The 23,150-nt window shown below is 33.0% G+C and overlaps 1 protein-coding gene across 3 annotated transcripts in view; it reads right to left on the bottom strand.

Annotated features, from left to right (window-relative positions):
- The window catches only part of kkv (hyaluronan synthase-like protein kkv), a 78,051-nt gene that overhangs the window by 40,472 nt on the left and 14,429 nt on the right, over positions 1-23,150 (bottom strand). The window contains exon 1 of one of the 3 annotated variants that reach the window (XM_074132682.1): positions 1,620-1,779. The exons of 1 other annotated variant lie outside the window; for it this stretch is intronic. The gene's annotated coding sequence lies outside the window, so the exon portion shown is untranslated. Of the gene's footprint in view, positions 1-1,619; positions 1,780-23,150 lie in introns of those variants that run through there. One more of the 3 variants, XM_074132680.1, reaches the window with a different exon arrangement.

The raw sequence follows: 23,150 nt of genomic DNA, 5'->3' as shown, positions 1-23,150 counted from the left end.
GCTCCAACGAACACATTTTGAACACGCCCGACATCTATATGCTTGGAGAAGATATAAAATATCGAAAAGTTAGCATATCGAACCTTACCAATAATTATTACTGACGTTCGGTTATATTTTTATTTATATCAAGATCAAATAGACTAGTGGCTGTCTGACAGAATATTCTGATTGAGATCAATGTGCCCACAAAACCTGGTGAGAACAAAATATATAGACTATCTTAATCTTCTTAGCGAGAGTATTACAATTTTAAAGATTTGTTTTTCTTGGATTTTTATCGGAGATAAACGTTTAGCGGACCTGAGACCCAAGGAATCGATTTCTGAAGTTAACTGTGTCTAAAATTCAAATGATATAAACTAAAGAAAGATCACTCAAGTCTTAAAACACAGAATTATTTTTAAAAACATAACTTCAAATTACCTATAATTGTTCATTACAAAAAATTTTGGAAGAGCTATGTCACATTTCCTGAGCAAAAATTTCTAATCAAGGTAATATCTCTAATATAGGTCCAAGTTCTAAGGAATCTCTTTGGCAACTGCCTAAGAACTTACAGAAGTCTGTTGGACATCCGGTTTAATTATACATTCAACTTGAAATATCGCTTTTACATTTTCCACTTGTAGGATAACCGCTCAACCAAACGGAACATAAGAGGAGATAATGTGGGTGCATTTTCTTTGAGTTGTAAATGTTTCAGGTTAATTTAAATGTGTAGTTATTCTTGACTAACAGTTATAAATTATGAAAAAACTGAGTATGGACTGGGTTAATCTGAAACGTTTTAGAAAATAAAGGTTTTTTTAAAGTGAAGATGGTTGCATTTTATCAAAACAATTATACTTAATATCAGCCTACAGGAGAAGTAATTGTAAAAAAACAGAAAAATGTTCTACTATAATTCAATCTGTAAGGAAAAATTAACCAGTCTTGTATCAATAACAGACAGAGTCAATAATTTTGTATAATGAGCTACTAGGAAAGTAAAGCCATTCTGTCACATGTTAAGAACAGTGCCACAATGGATATTACGAATTGACTGCATAAGGAATGTAGAATGCAAACTAATTAAATATTTGCACGATTTAAAAATTCAATTAATAAATTTAAATTACCACTGATTAATTATGCCTTAGAAACTGTCTTTAAAAAATAGTCCATCGATGAAAAAGCTGTCCAAATGTAAGTATTTCATTTCAAGTTTTATCCATTTCAGCGTTCCAGTAACCAGTAAACTAGCCTATGGCCGGGGAGTTCTCGGCTAATGCTCCCCCAGGCTTCAAAAAGTATTTTTTATTAGTCTCTAAAGTAACTATACTCACAATGGTTAATTTTCAAAACCAGTTAAATACCAAATCTTCTAAATAGAGATCTTTAGTTTTCGACAATTTGGATCTTTATCTTGTAACTAATCAAGATTAGATTTGTGGGTACCCTCGGACAATTTATTCAAATGTTATCTTAATTTTATTTAATTTCTTCTGGCTAATACTTTAATACCTTACAAGAGAAATATTGATACCTTGTACCAGATGGAATCATTCAATGCAGAATAAAAGTTAGTCTTAACTTATTAAATAAAGAAATTTGAAATATAGATGTCGGCCAATTACCTGATTTAATAATACCTAACTATTAGGACATCTTCATCCACGGTACAAATCCTGAATGTGTATACTAAAATGAGTATTTGCTGTGGGGTATCAGTCCATGGTCACTTTCACATGTCACGTACACGACTGGAGTTAACTGAAAGACCCCTTTCACCATCGGCCGTACCACTAATCCACAAATAGGCTAGCGGGGAGGGGCCCAAGGTGGTTGCTAGGTGGGGAAACTGGACCACTGAGGCAACAGGGTGTTGTTCAACTCCAGAATTGTTTCTTGTCGTATACTGATAGACAATAGTTTGGGCAACTTGCGTTTAGTATTGGGGAAAAAGGGTGGGAGGTATAGTTTTAATTATTATTAAGTTGTTGAATTAGTACTACTTCCTTCTTCCTGGAAAGATCCTTTATTTCTCAAAGACGACCTTGACATCACGTGTTAGCTAAACCAAATACCCCACACGAATATTTCTGTAAAAGGTGAAAGTTCACGTGCTAGGAAAAAATAATTTAAATAATTAACGCAGTAAACTGGGAAATAGTTAATAACAATTACCCCTTGTCTTTCACCTTAGAATTACTACTTAGTATCTAGTTACTTTCTCTTACTCCCAGTGAGTGGAATTATTGGGATCGTATCAATTTTTTGAACAAAACAGAGGATTGGACGGATGATATAGGGAGAAGTAATGATTTAGCGATAGGTGACGATGTACCAGATCCTCATTTTCACTAATTAATTGAAGGAAGTGTGTATGATGTAGGCATGTGATGTATGCAAGAATAGCGTATGACACTAACATTATTAGTGGTTCTAACTAAGGATGAATCAATCTTGAATGATGGTTGATAATCCGAAATAGGTTAAAGATAAACTCGCACGCACTGGTGGATAAAATGAAAGATATCTTCAACAACCACATTTTTTTAAAATAAAGTCCCTTGAAGCTTTTTTCCACAAAAAAGTATAGAAAAGTAAGACTTTTTATTAAAGACGCAATTGAGGTTACTAATATGAGGTGTGGCTATTAAATAACGAGACTGATGTTGCTACAGAAGAACTATGCATGTGCCATATCCTAACGACCGACAGCTGTGCAGCGTAAAGCCTTCTCTTTCGATTGCAGCCGTCTCAAGTGTTTGTAGAGAAATCTGTTTGACCGGAACCGTCGTTTGTGTAAGAGGTGTTAGTTTCGTTTTGCCGAAAACATGATACTACACATGTAGTAGAGCAACGAATTCTCGTGAAATTTCACATGAAACTTGGTAAAACCGCTACTGAAACTTATCTTTTATTAAAAGAAGTTTATGGCGATGAATATTAATCACGTGCGTGAGTTTTTGAGCGGTTCAAACGTTTCCAAGATGGCCGAGAAGACGTCGGAGATGATGAGCGCCCGGGTCGCCCTTCCACGTCTAAAACGGATGAAAATATCGATTATAATTAATCAACATTACTACCGTGATGTGCTTGCTCAACTTCGTGAAAGAGTAAGGAAAAAACTACCCGTTTTGTGGAAGAACAAGTCATGGGTTCACCAACAAGACAACGCGCCGGCACACACTGCATTGTCTGTCGATTCTAGCCAAGTACAACATCCCAGTTTTAGGCCATCCGCCTTATTCGCCTGACCTGGCCCCATGTGACTTTTATCTGTTCCCCAAAGTCAAATCTGCATTAAAAGGAGCACGATTTCAGTCCACTGAAGCTGTGAAAGAAAAAGCGGCACGCGTCATGCACGCGACTTCCAGCACTGTTTCGAACGATGGTAAATTCGCATGGAGCGTTGTGGGATAGGAGTGGGGTGTATATTAAAGGTGATCATAACTAATTATGTATAAATTTAAAATAAAATGTTTTACAGCAATAGTCTTGTTATTTAATAGCCACACCTCGTATTTTAGGATATGGATTTTTCTTTTTGCAAACTTATTTAAGAAATAGAACCTTATCTTTAATCAGATCCAAAAATCAATACCTATTTAAAAATAATATGGGCTTAAACTCATGCTCTTGCATACTTCTTCAAATTATTTATCGTCAGATAGATTTCGTTCATTTCATCTGTAAAAAAAGGAACTTTAATGCGTGGTTAAGAAAGATACACGTGAATAATAAAAACGTAACGGGAAAATTTTTGTAGAATCTACATTTTTTCAGAATTTGTTTAAGTTAAATATTTATTAAAAAATGTATATATATTTTTTAAACAAAATTGTTTTATCTACTATTAACTCTTAATTAATGTAAATTTTCTGAGTGATAGTTGTCCACAGATTGATCTTAGATCTTAGTTCTAGTATTTTGCACATGCAGATAATTACTTTATTACTACCTATTATCTATTAAGTATATCTAATTTTCGGGATAACAGTTTATATTAGGTATACGTTCAACTAATTGCATTAATACCACATTATTTATTATTAAATGCCATCCTTGGACTATTTTGTCACTATACAGGGTGTATACGAAGGAGTGGTCGAAACTTGATTAATGTATAAACTAAAATAAACCAACACATACACAAATAAACTTTTCCTTCATCATAGCGTGGTTTTTCATGAACACTCGGATCTATTTCGGCTTTCTATCCGCCATTGAGATAGTGTATCAGTTTTGAGCTGAAAATGTTGAGTTCCACTCTCAGGTTTTTGTTACAATTAGGTATACAGGGTGTATACGGAGGAGTGGTCGAAACTTCGGGAGGTGATTTAGCAGCTCAAATGCAACAAAAAATATTCTCTTCACTTTGGCCCGATTCTCAATAGTGTCCAAGATATTTGCATTTTTAACTTTTCCGTCGATATTCGCGTTTTTCGCCATAAAAACGGCCGTAACATTTTTATCCTTTACCCTACAACAAATCTGCTTATTTCAAACGAAAGAGCATTAAATTTTCTATAAATATGCTTGGTACAGAGCCTCAAAACGATTCTTATAACAATGAAATTTTTACTTGAATATCTAAAAAATTCGTTCTCGATGATTTCTGTTAAAATTTTCAACTGCATTTTCTCAATGGTTAATGAATCAAGGAATCACATAATTTCAGAAATAGTTGCGCATTTATTGAGCTTCAAGATCATATGGAGTTTTTTGGTTTTTAATAAAACCCTACCCCGAACAGAGGGGTATAAATGCAGAAAACTGGGATTTTGCGAACTGACTTTTCATTACTAATTTACTCAAATATCAATTTTTACCATTTTAGTAACCATTTTAGTTTAGAACAATTATTATTTTATAAAACGGAAGTAAAAAATAAAGTAGCAATAAAACACAGAAGTGAAAAAGTACAATAGGCAGGTGCCTAGTTAAAATTGCTACAAAAATCGTTCGAACTATTCAAACAAAGAAGTGGGAAAGAATTGTGGCAAATTTTTAGTTTCTTGACTACAATTGTTTGTGCAACATATTTTAACGACATAATGGAGATTTTTTTTACATCAAAGTTAATTAATAGTAATTCAAAACTAATCAATTTTTGGAGAAGGAACAAAAAGAAAATAACCATTTTATTTTTGAATGATTATTAATTAATTTTGATTAAAAAAACCTCCATTAGGTCATTCAAATAAGTTGCAGAAACAATTGTAGTCAACTACTGCGTTTTATTGCTACTTTATTTTTTACTTCCGTTTTATTAAATAATAATGGTTAAAAACTAAAATGGTTACTTTTCTTTTTGTTCCTTCTCCAAAAATTGACATTCGAGTAAATTAGTAGTGAAAAGTCGGTTACGCAAAATCCCAGTTTTCTGCATTTACACCCCTCTGTTCGGGGTAGGGTTTTATTAAAAACCAAAAAACTCCATATGATCTTGAAGCTCAATAAATGCGCCACTTTTTCTGAAATTATGTGATTCCTTGATTCATTAATCATTGAGAAAATGCAGATGAAAATTTTAACAGAAATCATCGAGAACGAAATTTTTAGATATTTAAGTAAAAATTTCATTGTTATAAGAATCGTTTTGAGGCTCTGTTCCAAGCAAATTTATAGGAAATTTAATGCTCTTTCGTTTGGAATAAGCAGATTTGTTGTAGGATAAAGGATAGAAAAGTTACGGCCGTTTTTATGGTGATAAACGCGAGTATGGTCGGAAAAGTTAAAAATTCAAATATCTTGGACACTATTGAGAGTCGGGCCAAAGTAAAGAGAATATTTTTTGTTGCATTTGAGCTGCTGAATCACCTCCCGAAGTTTCGACCACTCCTCCGTATACACCCTGTATACCTAATTGTAACAAAAACCTGCGAGTAAAACTCAACATTTTCAGCTCAAAACTGATACACTATCTCAATGGCGGATAGAAAGCCGAAATAGATCCGAGTGTTCATGAAAAACCACGCTATGATGAAGGAAAAGTTTATTTGTGTATGTGTTGGTTTATTTTAGTTTATACATTAATCATTCTTTTCTGAGGATTGGAAAAATAACAACATAATGGATATTTCTAACTAGTGTTGGCTTGCAGTTAACAATATTTGGGTAAAAAAAGAAAATGCCCAATCTTTTTGGCTTTATTCATCTTTTATAGATCTTCAGCCTCTTCTATTTCTCCTTTCTCCTGTGCAGTCAGAAGATGAAGGCACTCTTGAATGCATTTTGATCTGTTCGCTTAGATTGTTGTCTTTAAGTTCTCTAAAAAAACATGAGGGTGGTTAATGTCTCTTTGACCAAATTTATAAGTATAAGGTACACTAGTGTGAAATGTGCAAGTATACAATATGTTTTTTGTGTTAGCACAACTTTTCTATTTATACTCATTTCATAAATGCACCTCATTCGGCTGGGAAGATTTAGATAAAGACATTTACATTTACTGGGGCAGGACTAGATGTAACAAACTAGGTCGTCCATTTTTCGAAGTGTAAGTTCAAAAAACAGTAGAAAAAAAAATCGGAATTCTGGCCTAAATTCAGCGAATGAACTGGTTTTCAATCACAAATATACATTCTTTAGGGCAGGGCTGAATATTATAGTCTTGGTAGTCCTCTTTTCACAGTGGAAATTCAATAAAGATTGGAAAAATCTTCTTTTTCGTGGTTAGAAGAACGTCCAGAGAATCGTGGTCAACGATTAGAAAGTAGAATTATTCTGTGGAAAAGATATTTGAATTTAAAGAAAGATTGTGCCCACAATATAACAATTATGTTCAATCTCTAGTTATTACAATTCATTCGCCTGGAATTGTAGATCTCATTATTCCTAGCTGTTCAGCATCAAAGCTATTAATTTATTGTTTTATTGCCATTATCTGTACGAATTACAAATAATGAAGATAATAAGGATAATGTGGGGAAAGTAGACAATTACGAATTAATGTACAAACACAGTGTGGTGTGTGGCAAGTTTCTGTTATTATGTGTGCGATGGCTGGAGAGATGAACGCGCGTGAGAACTAAATCTAGACAAAAAGTACACGTGCGAGAATGCATGAAGTCTGAATGTGCGTGCAAACATCACGAGTTTATCCAGATGTAAGAGATAGACACACAGATTTATAGAGCTAACTCTAGGTGAAAACATGGTTATACAACTTACAAATAAGATGGCAGAAACTACTTCGCTACAAATAGCTCTTGAACAATCATTTGATGGACAGAAAACTAAAGAAATAGTAAGAGCACTTCCGACATTTCATTCTTTCTTTTATATATAAAAAACAACTAATTTCACCATTGATTGTGTTTACAACGAATTGTAAGTTAATGTATAATAAGATAAATCAACTATTTTGAAAATAGGAAACATCTATTTCTTGCTTTCTGGCCAATTTCCTCAATTCGCACAAAGCATTAGCAGGAAAAAACTGTTACGCATGTTTATAACTAAGATATTGTTCTTAAACAGTTTATTAACAATTGTTTTGTTTATAAAACAATTGTTAAATTTACTCTGGTTCAGTTATTGCACCAACAAGTGTGATAATTGAATGAGAATTCACAACTAACTTTTCTTACTAGTTCCAGGCAGTAAACTAGCAAGAAATGTATAAACTAACTGCGTTAAATTTGTTGTAACAAAAGACTCTTATATCTACTGTTCCTGCGACCTATTTGGTCATATGGCATCGAATTATGGGGATCGACTAAGCAAGCGTTCCAACTCTCTACACCTCCAGATATTACAGTTAAAAATACTTCGCAAAACTTCTTAACGCTCCGTTCTATGTATCTAATCTCACTATCCATAATGACCTCAAAATCCCTTTCATTACAGATCTTGCTAACTAACTCGTTTTCTCAAATTTCATTCCTCTACAGCAGCTCATCCTAACCCTCTCATAGAACACCTATCTTCCTCCACATTACCAGATAATCCTTAGTAAGGAGATTGAAGAGAAGATGGCCTCGTGATCTACTCTTATCGTGAGAGCAGTATAGTAAAGCACGTTACTGGAGTGACACCACTGGGTGCCTTCTCCACTCGTGATTTTCACGTATTTTCTTTTATTTTTTCATCAGGTACCATATTTGCTTGTTTCAACAACCGTTGCAGTAGTAAATTCCAATAGAAGATTAAAAAAAAAAAAAAAATTGGTCTAAACTAAAATGAATTTAAAAACAAGAAAAGGTGTAAATATTAATTTATACTTTTTTGTTATAAAACAAAGACACTTTATTCAAAAGCTTACAGCTTTACACTTCTGGAATTTCAATTTATATGATAACCTCCGCCTAACTAACAATTATAAAAAGGGTGAAAATTAATCCTAAATAAGAGAAATTAATTAAATGAAGGGATCTAATTTAACAAAAAACCTTAGGCTTTGACTTTCTATAACATCTTACAAAACAAGGAATTGTATTTTTACAGATCGTAATCAGTGAGACTTTATTTTTGTATCACTGACCGGTTTTAGACTGTCAACAATCGGAGGAAGGTTAATCAGTTTGTTGTAAACAATTTGACTTTAGCTCATTTTCCAATTCAGGCTTCATATCAAAAAAACATGCGTTGAAAACAGAAATATTATCCAGCACTTCAAACCTGACCACACTTTTTTAATCGATAAATATTAAAGAATAATTTATAGAATTTATAAAACAGGAAGAAGAATTTCTCAAAAAAAAAAAAGATATTGTAATCGTGCAGACTTTAGAGTTTGAGATTACAGTGAAAATATCCATTTTGAAATTCGCTTTGTCCAAAAAAGGTTTGTTTTTTTTACAAGTTAGTCTGGTGTGTGTTGACTATACGTACGTCTCCACCTTTATTAAAAATAGAAAATTTGTAGTAAGTTAACAATTTATATATCTTTTAAATGCCTCAATACGTTTTGGTCAAATTTGGTCCAGCGATAGAACCATTATACTAAACATACTTCCGTATTTTTTATTTTGTTTTATTTTCTCAAAAACGGCTCTTTTAAAGATGGTTTGTTAGTTGCATAAGTTATATGTGGATCTGTTACTTTCATTTAAAAACTTTTCATTGAGCTACGCGGATGACTTGGTCATTGTCGCGCAAGACGAGGAGGATGCCAGTTATATGATTAGCAAGCTTATGGAAGAATGTCCAAAATGGGGCCTAGAAATAAATATAAATAAATGCGAATATCCTGTGATAGGCCAACCACATACACCTAGTTTAGTGTTAGACGGTGGTGAGAAAATTAAGGATAGCTCTAGTGTCAGGTACCTTGGATCCATTCTGAGTAAAGATGGTAGGTGTTCTGAGGACGTTAAAGATAAGGTGATAAAGGGAAGATCAGCGACGCGGATGCTTCATCTGGAACCGCGCTTTGAGCATTCCCACTAAGCACCAAATCTACACTTCCCTCGTAGAAAGCCTAATACTGTATGGATCCGAGGCGTGGACATTGACAACTAAAGAGCGCAACACCCTTAATTTCGACAGAAATGGGATTCTGGAGGAGATGTTTAAGGAAAACAATCTTCGATAGAGTCCCAAATATGGTTGTAAGGGAAGCCGTCGGTATAGATAAAACCATACTGAATAGGGTGGATGAAAGAAGGGTGTTGTGGTTTGGACATGTTCTTCGTATGAGCGATACGCGCCTCCCAAAAAAAAGGCTCTCTGTTGGCAACCTGCTGGCAGACAAAGAAGTGGAAGGCCTATGAATACCTGGCTCGCGCAGGTAAATGATAGCGCGAAGTCTATGCAAAAGCGACGCTCAGAATAGAGAAGGGTGGACTAAAGGTGGGTGGCGCAAGGAACCCTGGTTAGGGAAACACCTTGGAAAAAGAATGGTATCTCTATCGCGAGTGGATTCATTGAAGGTGATTCTTCAATAAATCAAATCAAATTTATTCAATGAATTATTCCACTTCCGTCTCAAGTAAATTATAAAGCCGTCGCCGACGTAGTAGAAGGTTGGGTTGGTCAAGAAGAATATAGGATGAAAGCTATTTGAAATGTGCAGAAAGTGAAATTTCTTGAAAAAGGCGGTGAACTTTTAGGTCAGAGAGTGCAAATCGAATTCAATAATTGTCTTTTAAGGAAGAGAAAATGTCCTCGCCATGGACACCGAATTTGAAGTCACCAGTTTTCTCTATTTAACTTTGCCGAATTTTACGTTTGATATACTTCATTAAACATGGAACACGCATTCATTAAAATGAATAAAACTTTATATTCACCCAGAAATGTCATTTTTATAACTAGAATATCCATTTCGTCATCATTAGCAAATCCATAATAGCCTTTCTTCTATTGCTCCTAATATCTCTAGCTGGGAGGCTAGACGGTCTCTGGCTGGACAATGAAATGAAATAAGAACAATAGCTTGATCACTTTACCATCGATGGAACCTACACACAAAAGGTGGATGTACACGTTGAAATGGACAAAATAATAGAATCATTGGACGGATGACCTTACATTCAGTTTTTTTTTTTCTTTTTTTTTTATCTGTTTGTAAGGCATTGTTGGGAGAAGCATCTCCTGTATCAAACAATCACTCAGGATCGAGGGAAAACGAATGAACATCTTCAATACTTGAGGACCACCCAGGAGGAGAGCTTTTAATTTTCAGCGCCATCAAACTCAATTTAACTCAATTATTGCTACAACCTTAGTAATGTTATATTTAATTTTCTTAAAGCCAAATAACTGTTCTGGTTTCTGCTGAGTCCAGACACTCAAAAACGAAAATTAACATTAAGTTGAAATTTGATATTTACTTTAAAAACCAACTGAGGATGGCACAAATGGTTTTAGCCAGAATCGTCTATCGAAATTACCACATTACTCAATAAATATTAATCTTTTTAAAGATTCCCTTTAAACTTTGTTTCCTAATGGCTTATAAGAAAATCTATAAGTTTTATTTTAAACATCTATACATCTATACATATATTCATGTTTCAAATGATGTTAAATCCGCTTACTTGTACTTCAAATCACCAGAATGCGCTGAAGCCGTTTGCAGAACACAAATCTGGTGTGAATCTTTCTCTTACCCAGGTTAAGTTATAACCTTTTCTTAAAACTTACATATTGTACTAATAAATAATTGACTTCAACATGTTAAAGTAACATTTTTGAAAACATTGTTAAATATTTCTAGTAAAATCACTTCCGTTCAGCCAAATATCTCAATATTTAAAAATATTCATTAGTTTACTCAAATCAAGAAAGATCTTCAGCTAGTTGCTCTTCTTCATTGGTAAAAAGCCAGTGTATGTGAACTTTGTTACCCTCAATAAAACAAGATTTGTTCCTCTATTTGATAAAAAGTCCTCTGAACTTTTAGTTTTATCTTTTTCATCTAGGTTCCAGTAAATTATCTCTATTTGGCAGAGAAATCGCATTTCTGCAGGCGATTGCAACACCAAAGCTATGCTAGGAAGATTAATGGAATAGAAAATGTTTTAGTTAGAATAATATACGTAGATAAAATGCACACTAATATTTTAAAAAACAATATGAGGAATGAGGGGAGGGATTAGCTATGTGGTTAGCGTACTCGATTCCCACGCGGAGGTCCCGGGTTCGAATCCAGCTGCTAACCCTTAGATTTTCTCTTCCTAGAAGCTTCTTACAGCTCACTGTCCGGTGATGGACAGTGTTGTCTGTAACGAGAGAACACTGTCCGGGGCCGGCAGTGCACTGAAAAAAGCTCCGAGCGCTAATAACCTCAGCTGTTGATGCGCAAAAAAAAAAAATAATAATATGAGGAATGGTGATACACTGCCTGCCAAGAGTTCTAGTTACCTGTCCGTAATATTTAATTAAAACGAAAGAAATATAGGAATAAGAAAAAATAAATAAAAGAAAAACAAAATTAAAATTACATTTTAACGTTAATTTAATCAGTAGTTGAACACGTTTATTAAAAACAATCTGTATCTACCTGACGGACCTGACATAGTTATACTATAATAATATTTACAACTCACGTTAGTTTAGCCCTTTTTCAGATACGATTCAGGTACTGATTTAACCAGTTTATTTGTCCTAAAACACTTGAACCTATATTCCGCCAAAATCGGACAAATGTCATGAATCCTCCTATCTCCTTTGGACAAAATGCTAGACAAATATTACATCCCTAATAAATCCGAATTTACAAAATTGGTGGACAAAAGAGTGATTATCGAGTGATTTTTTTTTTTCTAATAAGAATTGTCTTTGGACTTGAGTTATTAGAACCAAAAACACTTGGGTAACTAGACGATCTTCAGTGGATTGAAGTGGACAATCTTCATTTTCAAATCTCACGTAGTGAATGATATTACAATTGATTAACAATTAAGCAAGTTTTACATAAAAAAAATATTGTAATTACACCACAATTCGCACTGAAATAAAAAGAATTTAATTTCTGTGTATGTCCAACGTAACTGCTTAATTTTTCTATGAAATCACAGTATACTATTAAATATTTAAATGTGGTGTACGAAAGTAACCCATCGAGTGGATTTAAGCAATTTTTGTATTCGCTTTAATATTAATATTTGTATTTTTATGTCTGTAGTAGTTATTCAACAGAGCAAAGGTCTAGAACACCCCGCAGTGGCGAAACGAGGTACTAAATAGCTCGGTAATCATGGGTTAAGAAATACTTAATACTTCGACTTCTCATGTTAAATAGCAAAAACATTATTGAGTATTTAAAAGTTATTATTCTAGGTAAAGTCCGATAAAGGAAGTAATAAATACCACAAATAAATACCAATTTAAAAAAATTGAATTTTTTTTTAAAAATTAATTTCTTACCTATTTTGTCTATATATTAGTATTTTTTTTTTCCTGATAATCCGCTTAGAGCTATTACAAATGGGCTATTATTACTATACTGGGTGCTCTAAAGCTATTTCAGGGGGTGAAGCGTAAATTTCTGTGGAAGAAGCCAAAATAGAAATGAATTGATTAATTATAAAATATCTTTTGCTTGAATCTATTTCAAATAAACTAACTTTAATAATCGATAAAATATAGACAAATATTAATTTTGTTTTGTAAGTGACACAACTGTGTGAAATAAGGTTTAAAACATTTATGGTAAGATGGTATTTATTATAAATTTTAACTTTTATGATTTACAGAAAATTCTATTGTAAATTTCAAAATATATATTATGATTTCAAATTCTACCTTCCCGAGAAGATAATTTTCTAAATTGTATCATTTATATAGATTAAGGTTCATGCTTACAAATTGTTAGGTCCTGGTGGAAAGGCAGGCTCTACAACCGTAAGTAATTACGTACTTCGGTTGGTTGTATTATCGAAACGAACAGTATACTCAAGATACCAGAGACGGATATTGCATGGAGTACCAAGTACTTATATGCATCACCCCGAGAGAGTAATAATTACTCACCCCTGACTGACAAAAATGCTCTGTAAACTACACCCTACTGTCCGACTCCACCCATAAGTTCGACCTAACCAATTTTTTTTTTTTCACTTCTCGGCCTTTTGGCTAAGATCAAAGTGTATTTTTTTTTTTGTAAATTCTATAAATTTATTTTGATCTCAAAAATTATTGAAAATTTGTTACTTTCTTTCACTCTGTAAGTGGTTAAATTTAAAATTAGGAGGCCATGATCATATTTGAAGGTTTTATTTTTAATATTTAATTCTTAGATTGAGTGGATCTACATAATAGGAGTAGAGTAATTGTTGGTGTGATTGTGTTTCTCTAATGGAACGGTTGTTATTATAGTGTAAACATTTACCATCCAATAAGGGAACCATTGTATCCACAAGGAATTTTTGTAGAAAATAAAAAGAAGTTAGTAGGGATTTTTCAACTTTTAAACAGAAATATTAGTTTTGTGGTTACCTGGAATGGTTTTTGTGTAGCGAGGAAAATTTTTCTATGTTTAACATGTAAACAAAGTTCAAATTTATTATTTCATATTGAGGTCAACATGGAAGCCAGTAATGGTCGTAAGGAAAAAAATTAGTAACCGGTAGTGTTACTTCACTGAAATGGTTTTCTTTTTTCTTTTTGGACTTTTTGGAAAATGACTCAAAATGTTCTCGAATCTTAGAATGCTTATAGCACTCCTTACGGCAGTCTTTCATGAGAGGTAGAATAACCTTCCTTTTCGAGTTTTTCAAGTGTAATACACGGTCACATTACTTGTGAATTGTTCCTAAAAGCAATTTAATATTACCAGAAGTTATAATAGCGGTAATGCAAGGTTTTTTATGGTTTTTTTTTTCCTCGTCACAAATTCAAAGTTAGAAAGATATTCTTATTTAATTTGCAAAACGAAAAAGTCATATAACTGTTCGCTCCAGGTGTCCATATTTCTCTTGGCTTCTAGATTATGTTTAAACATTTCGGAAATATCTTGAAATATAATCTCACTTCACCATCACTTCAAATTAGGTACAGTTACATATCTTATGGTATCTTATTGCCGAATTTACAGACAACACAAAGGTATGCAATTGTTCTAGACAATAGAGTTGCCTAATAGTTCACACTTGACCTAGGAAAAAAACAAAAGTACATCTCCTTATCTAACATTAAAGAAAAACCTGTTTAGATGTAAATATTTAAAAGTTAGATAATACCTAATTAGAAAAGATAAACAAGATTTCAGATTGTATTTATTGATTTTAAGAAATGTCCAAAGTCAAAGTTTTATTACTTTTTAAGTTTTCTCAGAAACATTCAGGAGATTGTTACAAAAGATAAAGATATGATCAAATTTTTATGATAAATATTCTAATCTTTTCTTATATTTTTATGCACGTGTGCATGTATGTGTTTTAAAATCAGATTTGTTAGATTTCCTTTCTTTTAATTGTAAATATTCTTAAAATTCAACAGACTTTGATAAAAAGATCTAAACAGTAATTAGGTTTGAGTGATTTGTAGCGTTTCTTACTTGAGTGTAAATACGAGGTGTGTTCAAAAAGTAACGGGAATTTTTAAATTTCGCGGGTTTGGAGAGTCTGATTGTAAATTTTTTTTTTTATTATGTTGGTACACATGCCCCTGAAGTACGATAAAATTTTCAGTAATATTCATTGTTTACTTCTTAAGTGGCAGCCGTTAAGGTTAGACGTGTTTTTCGAGCTTGGCGATTTTTGTTTGTTAAAAAAAATGGATCAAAGAATTTGTATTAAATTTTGCGTAAAAAATGAAATAAAGTGTGTGAAATGTTAATAAAGGCATATGGTGAGTCTGCTATGAGTAAAACAAGGATTTACGAGTGGTATAAGCGTTTCCAAGATGGCCGCGAAAACGTTGAAGATGACGAACGACCTGGACGTCCAAGCACATCAACAACCGATGAAAACGTGAAAAAAGTGAAAGAAATGGTTATGAACGATCGCCGAATCACAATCAGAGAAGTCGCTGATGATGTTGCCATATCAATTGGCTCATGCCATGAAATTTTTTCGGATGTTTTGGGTATGAAACGTGTGGCAGCAAAATTTGTTCCAAAATTGTTGAATTTCGAACAAAAACAGCGGAGAATGGAAGTTGCTCAAGAGTCACTCAATGAAGTCGACAACGATGCGGATCTACTGAAACGTGTTATAACAGGTGACGAAACATGGGTTTACGGATATGATGTCGAAACTAAGGCTCAATCGTCCCAGTGGAGGCATTCTGGATCGCCAAGACCGAAAAAGGCTCGACAAGTGCGGTCGAATGTGAAGGTTATGCTCACTGTGTTCTTCAATTTTAATGGCATAGTGCATCATGAATTCTTGCCACAAGGTCAAACAATCAATAAGGAGTACTACCTACAAGTTCAACGCCGTTTGCGTGAAGCAATCCGAAAAAAACGCCCGGATTTGTGGCAAAACAATTCATGGATTTTGCACCACGATAATGCACCTGCTCACACTTCATTGCTTGTTCGTGAATTCGTAAACTTTAACGATGCCCCAGCCTCCATATTCGCCAGACATGGCTTCATGTGACTTTTTTCTATTTCCAAACATAAAGAGAACATTAAAAGGCCGTCGTTTTACAAGCATAGATGACATTAAAAGCGAATCGCTGAAAGAGCTGAAAGCTATCACAAAGATCGAGTTTCAGAAGTGTTTCGAGGATTGGAAAAAGCGCTGGCACAAGTGTATTGTATGCGAAGGGGACTACTTTGAAGGCGACAATATTAATGTAGATGAATAAATAAATATTTTTTTCAAAAAACGAAAATTCCCGTTACTTTTTGAACACACCTCGTAGTACTTCCTTTTCATTTAAAGCGGAAGAGAATCAATAACAATTTTAAGTTAACTGATTCCGCTTATAAATTAAACATAGAAGAATCTTTTATTGGTAACATTATGAAATATTTAGATTAATTTAAATAAAATAAGACAGTTTTTACTTTTTTGTAAGTTATGAGGAAACTGGCAAGTTTTTTTTTAGATACTTTAGAATAAATAATGTAATTGAACTCATTTCTGAAAAAAATGTTTTTATAAAATTAATAAATGAATTTGAGAGAGTAAATAGTAAATGAATTTAAAATAAAATCGGTCCAAGAGTTCTTTTGAGGAATTCGTGAAAATATGAGAAATCCAAACTGCAAAATCTTACTTCTAGTTATGGATTTTCGTCCAATAATATCAACATAAATACTAACATTTCAGACCTGTAATAATATAGATTACTTAATATAGTGTTATACTTTAGATTTATTAAGCAAGACAAATACAACAATAAATTAAATTATGACAATAAAAACCGTCTGCTTGAGACCCATTTTTCGTAGTCATGTACTAACTAAATAGCAATGATCTCATAACATTAACTATTGGGTTATTCCTGTAAGAATTGATCTGTTTTATAGCTAAGTGATAACTTTTTATTAAACAAAAAAATATTTGAATGAGTTAATCAAATTTATAATTACAGATTGGTGGAGTAAATCCCTGTACAAAAGGCAAACCGCTTTTGTTGCTGTTAATGATTTAATTATTCATAAACTTAGGTCGCTTCCTGCAACATTTCTTCAACAGGAAGTGCTGACATTTTTAATTTTTATTTCAATTTTTTGGTCGTAATTAATATTAAACTGCACCCTAGTTATTATTTTTTCATTTATATATATCGCGGAAAACTGGACAGTACTGCAAAACGCTCCAATCACAACCGTACCCTATCCCTTCAATCGAGAACACTACGCACCATCGTCAACGCTCCTTTCTAAGTTAGCAATCAAACTATCCACACTGACCTAAAAATACCTTTTTTTCTTCGAATTCACTTCAACCGGTATACTATGTTAGCCGATTCATGATCGTTGGATGGCCCTCATTCAATTCCTTCAATTAATTTTGTTTATATATTATACGCTACCATATTTACTTGTTGCCAATAGTCAGTTGTAAATTGAATAGAGTTTTAAAAAAAACAATTATGTATGAGATCTTGAGGCCGGAAAAAGGTATTTGCGTTGTTGTTTTGTCTTCTTTAAATTTAAGGCGCGCCATCTAATGTTATTAGCGCGGCGCCGACATTTGAGAGTACCATTGACTCCGTAAAATGTTCTCTCGTTTCTCGGACAGTGAGCTAGCTGTAGCAGGCTCCTAGACAAAGAAACTTTGCAGACAGGCAGCTGAATTAAACCCAGGATCTCTGGTTTGGAGTCGCCATCTCTAAGCACTGAACTACTCACTTCTTCCATTACAATCAGATTGAGGAACAAAAAATATTTTTAACACGTAGACTGCCACGGAACTTTTCAGGATTCCGGTCTAAGAAGCCAATTTAATTTAATCATATTATATTACCAAAAACTTAAATTGGCGTTGTAGGCAAGTAAACAACCTACGAAATATCTCATAGTTGGTAGTCAACGTGTTAAAAGGAAGTGAATATTATGAGCTAACAATCTCAGCTAGATTCCAATAATTTTATCTCTCTTTTTTTCCTTTTATACCTGTACGAAAGTAGTAGACCGTTGGGAAAGTCTAGAGCAAGACGATGAATTGGAGAAAGTTTGTTTGTGTCAGAAGCAGTATCTTGTCCTTTCTTGGTTGACACAATGGAAGAACGACCTTCCTACATCTCTCTCGGTTCGACCTGATCACCTATGTAAACAATACACTACCTTACCCAGAAACACCTTAATGAAAGGACATTGTTTATATTTTATTCTTAATTATATACTTAGAAGATTGCCGACCTCAAATAAAACAAATTACCGTATTCTACCTAGTTTCTTAAAAAATGTCAAAACAAAATAAGTTTTATAAACAAAAGCGTTCGGCTTAAAAAGCTTCATTTTTTTTACACCTCTTTCGCCGCAATATAATATTACTGTAATTTAGTTAGAGTTAAGACTGTTAAACAGTTACTGTTCACTGTTCATTTTCAAGTTCTTCCAATGCTATTCAGTAGTAAACAAAATTGTTATAAAACTGCGTCACTTTCACTTTCTGCAATTATTAGATCTTAATTAGCTTAATTTAGACAAATTTAGTTTTTTTTTTAAAGCGCAAATAGCTTTTTAATTACCAAGAATATTATTTACATATAGTTTGAACATTTAACATTTCAACTGGTAAAGTCATGGTTGCCATTTATATTTTCTAAGTGATAAACTAAGTTGCACAACATCCACAACATGATGTAAGCCTACAATTCAGAAATACATCATTCTTATTGTACCAGAGATAATTATTTAAAAATATATTGAATTTACCTACTTCAGTTTTTATGTTTTGCATTGAACTGGAACTGAAATTTGACGACTTATAAAACCTCTAAAATTAAACCTTCTATATCTCAATAACTATTAACAATAAAACATTGCTATTTATACCAGTTATATAGCAGACTTTTCTCTCCAGTTTGATGAAGAATTCATTAAAATCGGAACAATACAAAGAGAGATATAGAAGTTTGAAATTTGACCGATTTACAAAACCTCTAAAATTTAATTTTCAATATCTCAATACCTGTTATCGCCAAAACATTGCTATTTATACCAGTTATACAGCAGACTTCTCTCTTCAATTCGGTAAAGAGTTCATTAAGATCGGAGTAAAACAAAGAGAGATGTAGAGGTTTGAAATTTGATCGACTTGAAAAACTACCAAAATTTAACATTCTATATCTCAGTAACTATTATGACTAAAACATTGCTATTCATACCAGTTATACAGCAGACTTCTCTCTTCAATTCGGTAAAGAGTTCATTAAGATCGGAGTAAAACAAAGAGAGATGTAGAGGTTTGAAATTTGATCGACTTGAAAAACTACCAAAATTTAACATTCTATATCTCAGTAACTATTATGACTAAAACATTGCTATTCATACCAGTTATACAGCAGACTTCTCTCTTCAATTCGGTAAAGAGTTCATTAAGATCGGAGTAAAACAAAGAGAGATGTAGAGGTTTGAAATTTGATCGACTTGAAAAACTACCAAAATTTAACATTCTATATCTCAGTAACTATTATGACTAAAACATTGCTATTCATACCAGTTATACAGCAGACTTCTCTCTTCAATTCGGTAAAGAGTTCATTAAGATCGGAGTAAAACAAAGAGAGATGTAGAGGTTTGAAATTTGATCGACTTGAAAAACTACCAAAATTTAACATTCTATATCTCAGTAACTATTATGACTAAAACATTGCTATTCATACCAGTTATACAGCAGACTTCTCTCTTCAATTCGGTAAAGAGTTCATTAAGATCGGAGTAAAACAAAGAGAGATGTAGAGGTTTGAAATTTGATCGACTTGAAAAACTACCAAAATTTAACATTCTATATCTCAGGAACTATTATGACTAAAACATTGCTATTCATACCAGTTATAGAGCAGACATTTCTCTACAATTGAATTCTGAACAATACGAAGAGAGATGTAGAGGTTTGAAATTTGATCGACTTGAAAAACTACCAAAATTTAACATTCTATATCTCAGTAACTATTATGACTAAAACATTGCTATTCATACCAGTTGTACAGCAGACTTCTCTCTTCAATTCGGTAAAGAGTTCATTAAGATCGGAGTAAAACAAAGAGAGATGTAGAGGTTTGAAATTTGATCGACTTGAAAAACTACCAAAATTTAACATTCTATATCTCAGTAACTATTATGACTAAAACATTGCTATTCATACCAGTTATACAGCAGACTTCTCTCTTCAATTCGGTAAAGAGTTCATTAAGATCGGAGTAAAACAAAGAGAGATGTAGAGGTTTGAAATTTGATCGACTTGAAAAACTACCAAAATTTAACATTCTATATCTCAGTAACTATTATGACTAAAACATTGCTATTCATACCAGTTATAGAGCAGACATTTCTCTACAATTGAATTCTGAACAATACGAAGAAAGATGTAGAGGTTTGAAATTTGATCGACTTGAAAAACTACCAAAATTTAACATTCTATATCTCAGTAACTATTATGACTAAAACATTGCTATTCATACCAGTTGTACAGCAGACTTCTCTCTTCAATTCGGTAAAGAGTTCATTAAGATCGGAGTAAAACAAAGAGAGATGTAGAGGTTTGAAATTTGATCGACTTGAAAAACTACCAAAATTTAACATTCTATATCTCAGTAACTATTATGACTAAAACATTGCTATTCATACCAGTTATACAGCAGACTTCTCTCTTCAATTCGGTAAAGAGTTCATTAAGATCGGAGTAAAACAAAGAGAGATGTAGAGGTTTGAAATTTGATCGACTTGAAAAACTACCAAAATTTAACATTCTATATCTCAGTAACTATTATGACTAAAACATTGCTATTCATACCAGTTATAGAGCAGACATTTCTCTACAATTGAATTCTGAACAATACGAAGAGTGATATAGAGGTTTGAAATTAGAAGGAATTCGAAAACCGGCTTTACTTTACTTTCTATATTTAGCTACCTATTATAATTGGAACATTGTAATTTACATTATTTATAGAGCTAACTTTTCTTTACAAGGTTTGAAAAATGTTGCGGCTGGTTGAATATTTTAATTTGAAGTTTATTGACTTGTTAAATGGTTTGCTTTCATTTTAAATTTGGAAAAAGTTTTGATTAAAAACTATGAATTATAGTGACGAATCGGCGGTGCGTGCGAGATTCATTGAAACGTTTATCAAACAGCTTTAGATTCTGTAGTAGTCAATACATTCTAAAATATACCATAAATCTCATTAATTATGAAGGTGATGGGGTTGCGATCTTGTATTTGCAGATAAGTTATACTAAAGTCATTTCTATTCAGGTGGGCTATTGGTTATTATTAGAGGAAATGAGACAAAAATTAAGTTGAATTAAGCTTTCAACACGGCGGAAGTAAATGTACAAATTCTACTATAAATGTGACCTTTGCAAGGCCTTAATCATAAATGTCTTGCTAAAGATAATTACATGTTTCTATTCGACAAACTGCTTAAGGACAATTTGTAATAAAAATATAGTTAAACTTAATACACCTAATTGACAATTGTAGCGGTACAAAATGATTGCAGTCAAATAAAATCTTGATAAAAAAAATAGCTAAGGAAATTCGAATTTAATAACTCGTTAAATTTAAGTAGTTTTATTTCCTCTACTCCTCTTTCCCACAAGTTTTATGTTCCTGGACGAAAAAACACTTTTCCTCGCTGAGATAATCCTGCTAAATCTATTAGCTACGTCATTTCATGTTTTAAAATGTGAGAAAATCTTTGAAAGATTCAAGAGAATAAGACTTTAATCAACTAACAACTTTAGGAATGGTAGGAGAGGAATAGAAGAGTAGAGACAGTGTCGCCGGCGAAAGGTTGGACAAGATTAATGCTTTTAAGTTCTTTTAGAACATGGTGGCATAAATTCAAAATTAAATGGAGAGGCTTTCAGAACCAGAAGAATGTCTAAAAGTCTCAAGACGGGATTCCTCCAAACAAAAGGAAGGATAAAAAGAAGTCTGTAAAAATTAGAATGAAAACAAAAAATTACCTCCAACTTACATTTTCTGTAGGATTTTGAATTTAATTAAGGCTCAAGAATTAAATACTTTGGAAGATTAGTGTTTTCTCTGGAGGAATATTTTCAACAAGTCCAAGAGGGAAAGAATCTGTCTGGAATTGAACTGTGACCTGTTACTGAAGTTTTAGTTCTTTAGAGCGCACGATCAAGAGGCTCCATTGAGATTATGAAGAGGAAAGAAAACAGAAGACTTACTTGGGAAGAAGCAGCAGCCTCTATTGCCAAAAAAGAAACCTGGAATGTTTACAAAGAATATCATTAATCCAAGGACAAAGTTTCTGGATTCAGCTGAAACGGCAGAACCGATGTAGAACTTTCTAGGGAGTGAAAAGGTTCTAACCTTACAGTTTTACCGCTATCCAAGTCTTAGGTCCGTGTTCAAACGTATTATAAGCGCGCTCAGACGAGATTTCACCAGGTGAAAAAACCATTCCAGCAGGACTACCGCCTAAAACCAATGTTAAAGAGAAGAACAAATAAAGATATGATTTGGGTAATCAGGAGTTAAAACTATTGTATATTAAGATAAATTAAAGAAAACACAAATATACTAAACTGGACATAAGTTTAATTAAATAACAATACTGAACTAGGTGAAAGATGACGAACCCAAATAAATGATAGCAAACAGAGCTAAGATTGTAGTTTAGAGCTACAGATTAGAGAAAATATCCTTTTTCCTCCCAAAATCCTCCATCTCTAGCCTTCTTGTTAGCTATCTCCTGCATAGCTTGTCTGCAGAGAGTACGGTTAAACCTGCTCCTAAGTTTGGGAAAGCTGGATTATTCTATTGACAGAACCTATCGTTATGTTAATTTTTGCGTGAGTTCTCACGTTAGAGATCTCAAAAATTTTAAATTACATCTTTAAAAAAAATCTTAATTCAAATTTTTATTTTCAGAAATCAATCTACAGGTATATTCTGTGTCAAATTCTCAAAGTATTGTAACGAAGTTGACCTGGGCGGAGAAGAAAGGCCTAGATTATTCTAGAGGTTGAACGACCAAAGTCAGTGACAGGCCGCCACTGCATAAACAAAAGGGGCGGTATCTACTTGTGGCAGAAAAGAAAGGCCTAGATTGTTCTAGGGGTTAAGTGACTAAAGCCGGTAACAGGCCACCACTGTGTAGACAAAAGG

Source organism: Rhodnius prolixus, unplaced genomic scaffold (assembly GCF_049639745.1).
Source record: "Rhodnius prolixus isolate KJV_2025 unplaced genomic scaffold, Rpr scaffold_4, whole genome shotgun sequence".
Taxonomy (NCBI): Eukaryota; Metazoa; Arthropoda; class Insecta; order Hemiptera; family Reduviidae; genus Rhodnius; species Rhodnius prolixus.
Note: the sequence above shows the minus strand (reverse complement) of the source record. Positions and strands in the feature narration are given on the sequence as shown.